The sequence below is a fragment of the Pteropus vampyrus genome, unplaced genomic scaffold (genome assembly GCF_000151845.1).
Source record: "Pteropus vampyrus isolate Shadow unplaced genomic scaffold, Pvam_2.0 Scaffold486, whole genome shotgun sequence".
In the NCBI taxonomy this organism is placed as follows: Eukaryota; Metazoa; Chordata; class Mammalia; order Chiroptera; family Pteropodidae; genus Pteropus; species Pteropus vampyrus.
Window position 1 is genome coordinate 542,992 of NW_011889267.1, and position 10,640 is coordinate 553,631.

Below are 10,640 nucleotides of genomic sequence, written 5' to 3' on the forward strand. Positions count from 1 at the left end.
ACATCCAAATTTCTTTCCCCTGAATCTGAAAAATCGAGTAGGCTAGAGAGGAAGAGAGGATTTTATTTTGTTTCAGTTTGGAGTCTCCTTGGCCTGGCCATGAGTGGAAAATAAAATTCCATTCTGAAACTCCAGTGGAGACAGATTTTACCTGCCATTTGGAAGAATGTAGGGTACTGCGGAGACCAGCCAGGACAGAGTTCTGGGGTCTGGAGGTAGCTGAGGGGTGTTGGAATCTATTTTCCCATTTACCAAAAAATAAATAAATTCTGGTGTCCATATCAAGGAAGGTGTCCAATGGGAAAAGAAAACCAGGAAGAAAAAAGTTGGAGCAGGCCTTTCTTAGCTTGGAACTGGCTCAGTACATGGCCCCTTGTTAAAGCCTTCCACATCCAACTCAGAGCCTAAGTCTAGGAGGAAACAAACCACCCAGCTGTTCTTCCTTAAATCTTTCCTTCCTTTCCTTCCCCCAAAGACCCACAGTCTTCTCTAGAGCAGGAATCCAGACACAATACTGAGTCTCCCCACTTCTGTGGTTAAACTCTGGGTGGGAGATGCAAAGTCGACCTGGGATCCCTGCCCCTCTCCCATCCTCCCAGCCCACCCCCAACTCTGCACTACCTTGGGCTGGAGAAGGAGCCTAGCAGACAGGTGTCACTGCCCAGACTACCCCGTCTACCCCTCCCCCACCTCCACCCCCACACTTTATCTCCATGTTCTCTTTGAACAAGCAGCTTCACCACCAACCGAAACACTGCAAAAAGGTTTTAAAAATATAGACTCCTTGATATTTAGACCAGCCATACAGGGCTAATGGCTCTATAGGGAACCTGTACTCATTCTGGAAAGGAGCCTGTTTTGTAGATATGGGCCTGGAATAAAGGGCTTTTTGGTTAGACAGAAAGGAGTATATAGCCCAAAGGAGAGGAATGCCATACAGCACACACAGCAACCTCTTGATGTGTGAACATGAATCTTGTATGATAAAACTAAATTTCAGAGGCCCCAGCAGTAGAAGCTGCAGCTGCCAGGTCAGCTGAAGCAAAATTCGGCATAAGTTTTAATTCTACAGTGAGATGACTTCACATGTCCTTTGCAGATATCACAAAGCAAGTGACTAAAATATATAAATGTGTGTGTATAAAACACCAGATTTACTAAGAAACCCTATCAAATCAGCAGTTAAGAAAACAAGACTCAATCTCTTATTACCCAGCCGACTGAGTGAGCTCTCTTTATGCTAAAGTTATACTTATATTTCAACCCAAGACCTTTGAAGGATAAGCAGAAGTTTTCTGCAAGTCTCCGAAGAAGAGCACAAGCAGCCTGTCGGGTTGGATTACGTGCGATTCAGTTTAGAAGGGCGAATTGTATTTCACACACCAGTCACCTCGAATAACCCAATAATTAATTAAAACCATGTTCTTCAGGGAGGAATTTATTACATTTTCTGGCTTTTTATGAGCTAAGTGTAGCTGGGAAATGAAAAATGTGAGGACTCTTCAATGATGTCTGTACTGCATTCTGCACTGGCTCATGGAGACTTCCCGTCCCTGGACCGGTTCCCGCTTTCTTTGGAAAAGAGCAGAGAGAACACTGCAGCTCTCCTGGCCACAGCTGGCTGCAGTGGACAGCGAGGCAGGAACTGGTGAAAATAAGTTGATTGGCGCAATACAGAGCAGTGATCTTTTCTGAAGATGACCAATGCTTTGAGAATAGGGTTGACCCAAGGATTTAAATACATAAATGGTATGAAAAAAGGAGAGGAGGGAACTGTTATAGGTTATAAAAAAAAAAAGTTAAAAAGACATATCCACCAAATGTAATTCATGGACTTAGTTTAGATCACGATTTAAACAAACTAATTATTTAAAAAAAGGCAATTTTGAGACAACTGAAGGAATTGAAACAGATAGTTTTCAAGATTATTGTTAATTTTGTTACGTATGATAATCAAATTAAGGTTCTGTTAGAAAGAAAGAAAGAAAGAAAGAAAGAAAGAAAGAAAGAAAGAAAGAAAGAAAGAAAGAAAGAAAGAGAAGTCTTTATCTGTTAAAGATTCAAGCCAAAGTATATTTGAGTGAAAGGATGTCTGGGATCTGCTTTAAAATACTTCAGGAAAAGAATTGAAATAAGACTGGCTATGAGTTGATAATTGTTGAGGATGAATGATGGGTGTAAGGGGTTATTATATTCTTCTGTATATATAAAATTTACTCTTTTTACTGTTTACCTTTCTGTATGTGTGAAATTTGCAACTAGAAAACAAATCAATAAAACTGTGGATCCATATCCCATAAAACCATGCACACACACACACACACACACACACACACGCTTGCACATACCAAGTTTCACCCTAAATTTCACAGTGCGAGCCTTTGAGAACCCCCATGGAATCAAGTTCAGAATCTTCAGGCTACCAAACACCCACTTTTCCCCAGGGAGAGGACAGGAATGGAAAGTGTTTTGACACCAGATTGATCCCACCACGTTTTTCCTCTCCAAGGCTGGTTGCTGTATGTGTTGGGCAACAGGGCTGTCAGACGCTGAGGAGTTTGGGCCTCGGTAGATTCAGCTCTCCGTGAAAATTTCCAAGCATTGCTGCCCACGTGGATTTAACTTCAAAGTGAAACAGGGTGGTGGGAGTGGGTTAGGGGTCAGGGGGCTGAGCTTAGTCCCCACTTTTGTAGTTTTAGAGGTCATGAGGGGTAAGTGGTCAAAAATTACTGAGTTAAAAGGTTCCTTTATTTAGAGGTCAATATTTTATTTTCCCCAAATTTCTTCATTTTTTCCTTCTCCCTTTAAAAAATTCTTATGTATCTTAGATCTATTTTAGTATCAGTTTGTACTTTTTAATGAGATTTATTTCCGTGGAAATGGCTTTTACTCATATGTCGGATATAAAACTGAAAGCAACAAACAAACAGGACAAACAAACAGAGACTCATGGACAGCAGGCATTCGATTAGTGGTTAACAGACGGAAGGAGGGAAAGGGAGGTAGATAGGAGTAAAAGGGGTCAAATATTTGATGACAGAAGGAAATTTAACTGGGTGGTGAACACACAACACAATATATGAGACATATTGTTGAATTGTACACTTGCAACTTATTTGGTTTTATGAATGTCACCCTAATAATTGTTATTAAAAATATAATAAAAATTAGAAATGATTTGGTGTTTGAATAGGGAAGAGAAAATGAAATGTTCAGAGCCTAGATTTGATGCCTTAGAGACCCACGCTGGAGTCCAGGCTTTATTGATCGTTAGCCTCTAGAAGTTGGCCAAATTAATCTTCGAAACCTCAGTTTTCTTATCTACAAAACCGGAGTAACAATTGCACTCTATCCCGTTCTATTGTATTAAATGAAAGATAAATACAGGGCATTTACAGTACCCCGCACAAAGCTTAGGATGATTAGGACTCTGAAGGGGTCGCCCCAAGAAGCCAGAAGGGCAACGGGACAGGGATGTAGGGGTCTGTGGGCGAAGTGGCGTCCAGGGAGAGCCGCACCCTTAACCCAGGTGGGCAGGAGGGAGCGCGCCGCGCGCAAACGCACTAAACGGGTTTTTGTTCAGCGCGAACTTGCGTCTTGAGGTAGAACCTCCACCTGAGGGTGAGGGATCCCTGCAGGGCAGGGTGCACCTGCTGGCCTAGAGGAGATCTCTGGGTAGGTAGAAGGAAGGTCTGGGAGGAGGCTCCCACGCGCTCCAGCTGCGCGCCATCAGAGGTTAGAAACCTCACCCGCCCGCGGGACCGCTTTGCCATCCAAGAGCGGCGGTAAACGCGGCGGCGCGGTGTCTTCCCTCGCATTACTGAAAAATCTGCTTACCAGCTGTTTACACGCGCGGAAGAAAGGGAAGCAAAGCTCTTGGATAAAATGGAGAAAGTCCTTAGGCTGTCCCTAGTCTTGACGGAGAGTTGTTGGGTTCCCCTTTTTTCCTATGGGTTCTCCTACCTGGAGGGAGCGCCTAGCCAGCCTAGCATGGGAGGGATCTCAGCCCACAAAAGGGCCCCAGGATGATGGGGCTGGTCCATGGTCTGTCTGTGTCTCCCCTGGTCCAAGGCTTGGCCTGTGCCCCTGGAACAGATGATTCCTGAAGCTAAAACCATGCAGATGGGGAGAGCAAGGGACAAATGAGGCAGAACCTGAAGGTGGGCTCCTGTGGGAGATCACAGACCAGAGAGCATCCCCAGTCCCCACTCGCATCATCCCCAAGCGCACACACATACAGGACATCTGGGCCTGTGCCAGACCCCAGAGTTACTGACAGTTTGGAAGGCACGGAGTGGATGGGGACGGCTTCATGGCTCTTCCCAGGACTCCATCTAGGTCTCTGGGGCTGAGTCCCATTCCCAGGGAAAGTTTCCAACTCCACTTTAGGGGTAAGAAACTGAGAGCCCTGGCCTTGCCTAGTGGAGCTGGAACAGTCAGACCCGCAGTTCCTCAGCCTGGAAGGGGATGTCCTTGTGACTCCTTTGGACCTGGTAGACGTGGAGCTTCTATATACTCATGTGCCAGTCCATCTGTCTTTTGGGATTCCCCTGGGGTAACCATAGAGAAGGACAGTCAGGACATCATTGGAAGTTCCAACATTGCACCCGGCTGCCATAGCTGTCTGCTTTCTGTATTTTTATCCTTCCTCCTGCTCCCACTGTGGCAGCTGGGAGGTGCCTAGAACCACGAAACTGGCTATTGGTTTCCTGAGGTCAATTTATTCTGACTTGGGCAAGACAGCTTCTTTCCCTAGACATCTGCCAGCCACTTGAGCACATAGCTGGCTAGAACTGAATGATCTCTAAGGATCCTCCCAACCCCAAACACCAATTGACCAGTTTGGGTAACTAAGGAATTTGGGTTTTCTATTCTTAAAAAAAAAAAAAAAAAAAAAAGGTGAGGAGAAAGGGAGAGCTCCCTCATATCCCCCAATCAGAGACAACCCTAATTAATTCTTTCCTTCTTTTCTTTTTTTTTGGGGGGGGGCGGTGAGGCAACCTTTGGTTGACCTCATAGATTGTAAGGAACTTGTCAGCTTAGAATCCCTTATTTTTATTCTTTATGCCTACAGCACCTGGTCTTCTAAGGTGGTCTCCCATCCAAGTACTAACCAGGCCTGACCCTGCTTAGCTTCTGAGATCAGACTGGATCGGGCTTATTCAGAGTGGTATGGATGCAGACCCTAATTAATTATTTCATAGGAGAAAAATTTTCTATTTTTCTAAGCTTCTAAATCCTTAGCCTCTTGTGATAATTTTACACAGTAGCCTTCAAGACGGGAATCTCCTCCCAGGTCCCAGCCTGGCCACACAAGCAACATAAGGGGAAAGCAAAGATCTTAAGGTCTCTGGGGAAAGACTTCTGGCACCCAAGGTCAATTACAGCCACAATTTATCCAGTGATGGATAAAATTATAGACTCTATGAGACCAAATATTTAAAAATATTTTTTTTGGTGGGTCATTTTCCAATTTAAAGAGAAGGGCATTTCATCTGCCCTCTTAGAACTATTAGAAAACCTCTGAAGGAGGCTAGAGGGGAAGAAATACTAGTTTAAGCCCAAGTAGTCCAGAGCTAAGACAAATTACATGCCCAGTGCTCTGCTCCAATCCCAAATCTCACTTTGATGAGGGGATTTCATGTGTATGATCCAATATCAGCTCTGGACATTTAGAGTCCGTGTAGACAGGCTGCAGATGAACCTCCTCCAGGCTTTTCTAGCCTTATAAGGTATTGAGATCTGGGGTAAATGGCTGGCCCAGAACCTTGGGAGCCTGGCTAAGATGACCTTTCCTCCAGGTCAGAGTCCTCAGGTAGTAACCAGGAACTACCCAATATTCAGCTCAGGCTGGGGCTGAAATTCAGAAAGCAGATGGAGGCAGGAGAATTATTTTTCAAGTCTTTATGAAATCCTAAGGAGGTAGTCCTTTGTAGCACCTTTCCCTCCCATCTTGGTGAAGACAGGAATCCAGGAACCCATGAGCACCATGGACAGGACTGGCTTTCTTTAGTGGACAATTTTTCTTTGCTCCTTCGTGCGCATGCATGTGTGTGTATGAAATGCCTGCCTTTCCCCTCTCCCAACTGTGTTTCTTGGAACATAACTTAGTGGAAAGAGAAGGGAAAAGCTTTTGTTATGAGGTGGGGAGGAGACAGAGAAGGGGGAGTGGGCCACAAGATGATCACGTTCTGGGCCATTGGAAGGGTCTCAGGCCTCTCAGCAAGGGAAATGGGGGATCAGAGCAAGAGATCAAATTTCTCAAGCTATACTCTCCTCTAAGCCTCGAACCTATAGCTCCACTTCAAACCAAATAGATGGGTTTGGGACTCCAGGTTTAGGGCCTTGGCACTAATATTTCTCTTGATTTGAAGAGTGAAAACTCAGTCTTTGTCTCTAGCAAAGACTATACGCAAGCAGCCTTGAGAGTAGCCAGCATTTATCTTGATAATTATCACCTACATCCACATTCCCTGAGGGAAAAAACAAGGTGGAGATTGGGGGTGGGGGGAGTTGTAAGTGACTCGAATTGCTTTCTTGAATTTGCAGGTAGGTTTTTTGATATACTCTCCATTCCTGAGTCCCATCCAGGATCCCAGGGGCTGGAACAAAGGAAGCCAAGTTTCTCAGTACCCTAGAAGCTGCTACAAACCCCAAAGGTCTTGGCCGTGGGTCCCCATTTGAGAATCCCACACCTGTTATTCCACTTCCAAGTGTATGTGTATGGGTGGGGGGAGTACTGGAAGGCTCCTCAAGGAATTACAGGGTGAGGGTGGAGGAGGTGATTTCCTGCACCAATTTGGTCCTGTTTAATGGGCTACTGCAGAGTTCACACCCTGGATTTGACTGTCCCAACTGAGTCAGTCCACGATGGTTGCTCCACACATTCCAGGTTGAGGGGCTGGGCTCCCTCAAGGCCCTAATAACTGTGCTTCACCCTAGGACCCTGTGGTATAATCAGTGATGAGTTTGGTGGCCTCTTTGTGACTCCCTCTGTGGCCTTCTTTCACACCAATGCCCTCAACCTTCAGTAACACTTCCTTCTCTGTTCTTGCCAGCCTGCTTCTATTCTGCCCAAAGTAAACACTTATGTGAACTTAAAGAACAGCTAGTCCAAAGTTCAGATAGGAAAACGGAGGCATAGAGAGGAGAAATGACTGTCCATCACACCAAGCTAGAACAAAACCTTGCCAAAGACTTGTGCTCTGCAGTGCAGCCCTCTAGGCTCAGAATTCCTAATGGTTGGGGCCAGATCCAGGCTGGGCTTCTCTAGGTTAGGTTCTGGGAGTTGGTAACTAAAGTCAGCCAACCCAACGGCAAAGCCGGGTTTTGGTGTCAGGAGAAGAGGCTGGGGACTCTGGGGCCAGTGAGCCTTTCAAGTTGGCACACTGGGCATGCAAAAAGCAGCCAGCTTGCCTGCCTAGAGCTGCAGGACCAGAGGGTAGCAACCTTCAATTTCGTCCCCCACTTTCCCAATCCTTTACTTGACTCCAGACCCCACTCACAGTTCCTGGGCTTGGCTGAGAGGTCCTCCTGTTTCCTGTGGTTGGAGGTAGCGTCTCCCCTTAGCAGACCATCTTGGATCCACTTGTTCCGTGATGGAGTCCACAATCGACTCTAATTTTATAGCTGGCTCCTTCAGCCTCAGCCTCTGAAGCATTTGGTTTTGTCCTGAGAGTGTCCTAATTCCAAGGAGGTCTGTCCCAGGGCTGCCTGTGTGTGGAGGGACTCAGAGGTGATAGTGGCCTCCTCCTGACCAGCCAAATCTCCACTCTCTGATACTCGTAGCTCCCGGACTCTGCCTTCATTTTGTCCAAAAGATTTCCCTCGAAGGCCAAGAGAGGCCCTGTCTGATTTCATTTTAGGGAGAAGGGCCTGGATGCCTCTCCTCTCCAACTGGGCCTCAAAGTTCTAGCCGCTGGCAGGGCTCTGTGGGTGGGCGACGCTGCTCCAGACCATCTTGCAGGACTGCCCCTTGCCAAAGGTAGACTCCAACCCTGCAGAGAGCAGCCACCTGGCACGCCCTTCCCAGACTTCTGAGAAGAACAATGGAAAATGGAGAGGGCCAAAAAGAAAAAAATGAGTGTGTGTGTTTGGGGGAAAGGAGTAGAAAAAGTAAAACTGAGATAAGAGAAAAAGAAATAGAAAAACATTAGTAGATGAGAGGAAAAGACAGAAAAAGAGGAAGGGAAAAAGAGAAAATGAAAGACAAATGAGAGGACGAAAAAGCAAACAAAAATAAAATAATGTAAGTGACTGAGAGAAAGGAATGGGGGGAGTGGTAAATGCGGTAGGAGGGGACAGAAAGTAGTAAAGTCAGAAAGAAAACAAGAAAGAACGCACAAAAAGCAAGGTAACTAAAATTAAATAAAAGAAAGCAGAAAAATATAGATATAAAAAAGAAAAGAAATATATAAAGAGACTAAAGACAGATGAGCGAATATACAGAAGGAAAGAAAGGGTAGAAGAAAAGATGAAAGAAAAGAGCTTATCCTAATTAGGCTATTTTCATAAAACCCATCAAAGGAAGCAACCCAAGAAGTTTAGCCAGGCCCGCGCAGTCTGGCAGGTCAGCGGAGCCCCAACCTTTCCAGGAAAAGATGCATCGCTACTGCAAATAAATTCTCAATATTCTTCATTACCAGCCTGAGGGGCACAATCGTCGTGACCACATACGCTCTTCCAGTTGGGAGAACAAAGTCACCGGGCGTTCACTTTGCTTTACAAAAAGTAAAACATAATTTAACGAATGCCACAAGTGGGGCGGGTGGGTGCCTCTCGCCCCCTCCCCCTGGTTGGCGGGCGGTAGAGCCTGGGCGCAGGCGGGAGCTGACACCGAAGCGCCAAGTCCCCGTGGCCAGAACCCCTGGGGGCGCGGCGGCCGTGCTCAAAGGCCCGGCTGTAAAGGTCACAGGCAGTTTGTGGGGCCGCGTTGAATGGGCTCCCGAAGGTAAACAGACTCTTAACTTTCAACTTGGCCTTGACCTTCCTGGAGGTGTCTGGCGGATATGTAAAGGAGCAGCTGAGGCTTTGCGCGCATTTGGCTGGGTTAGTAAAGGGGCCTGGGGATGGGGGGAGGCTCAGGGGGCCAGAGGGTCTTCCTGGAGGCTCCCAGCAGGACACAAAGGAGTCTTTGAGGCTCCAAGAACCGCTGGCTCAGCCCAGGCAGGCTGGGAGGTCAGGATACCTGGATTGTCCTGGGACCTCAGCCTTGAACTCAGATTTGGGGGGATCTGAGCCTCAGTTTCACTATCTGGGAAACTCAGGACTGGGAGAGGCAAGTGAGAAGTGACCAGTACTCTTTAGAGCAACTGCTCTTTTCTTTTTAAATAAAAGCAGGTGGCTTGTAATTCATTAGAAATAGATACACATACAGAAACACAAATAGAACTCATATTTATTCAGTTTATAAAATGCTTTCATTATGCAAAATCTCTGAATCTTCACAGCATTCCTGTGAGGTAGGAATTATTATCCCTATAAGGAGACAGATGGTTTTTACAGATAAGGAGATTTAATCCTACTTTATCTGACTCCAGCTGAGGTCTACGATAGGTTGTAGACAGATGTCCATACATATACATATGCAGGAAATGGGAGCACATGCTCATATGTCAATAACCATGACAGTCAGAACTGTTCTCTGGGATCTAGTAGATGCTTAATAAATTGTAGAGTTAAACAAAACAAGAATACTCAGTATTTATTTAAATTGAAATGTATCTGTTCACTTAGGGGTCTCCAGAACAGCTGGTGAGATTCTCCAGGGTAAGATCTGAGTTGGACATTTCAGAATTCCACAATAATAAAGTGCTACATGCATTTAGCTGCTCATTTCCATGTACATGGATAAGAACACCACATATCTAAAAAGCACAATGGCAGGCAATATTGCTATGAATCTTTAAATTTTTGTACTTTTTCCTTCTAAAAAATAGAGATAAAACTGATGTACAGTAAAGGGCAGAAATAGCAAATGTACAGCTGGAATTTTCAACATGAACACACCTGCATAACTAGCCTGCAGATTGATATCAAGAACACTCTCCAGAAGGCTTCCTTATGTCATCTCCCATTCAGGAGTCCCCCATCTGCTGCCAGCGTAATTTCTTCTGACCTCTATTACCATAGATTAATTTTGCGTATTCTTGAACTGCACAGAAATAGAATCATGCAAAAGTTACTTTTCTGTGTCTAGCTCCTTTCACCCACATCTCTGTGTGATTCATCCATGTTGTGCGTAGCAGTAGTTTTTTTAAATTGCTGTGCAGTACTTTATTTTTTAAATATAGTGTGATTTTTTTACTCATTTACTGTTGATAGACAGTTTGTTTGTTACTATTTTTGAGCTATAATGAATAAAGTGCTTTCGACACTCTAGTACATGCCCTTTGATGGACACAAACATTTATTTCTGTTGGTTATTTGCACAAGAGTGAAATTGCTGGGTCATAGTGTATGACTGATTATTTACTTTTTTAATTTAAGGATTTAGTCATACTTGTACTGTCATCGACCAAATAAAAGCCAGTGAAAATATTTAAATCTTTAGGAAAAAAATCATGGTATTTCTGCCTTTCATAATTAGACAAGCAAGAAGCTCTGATAAGAAACTGGGAAGCATTGAAGAGCGTGTCAGT

At 45.0% G+C, this 10,640-nt stretch overlaps 1 pseudogene; it reads right to left on the reverse strand.

Moving 5' to 3' along the window:
* Window positions 1-5,065: 5,065 nt before the first annotated feature.
* On the reverse strand, window positions 5,066-5,184 carry LOC111732734 (annotated as a pseudogene).
* Between the last annotated feature and the right edge of the window lie 5,456 nt (window positions 5,185-10,640).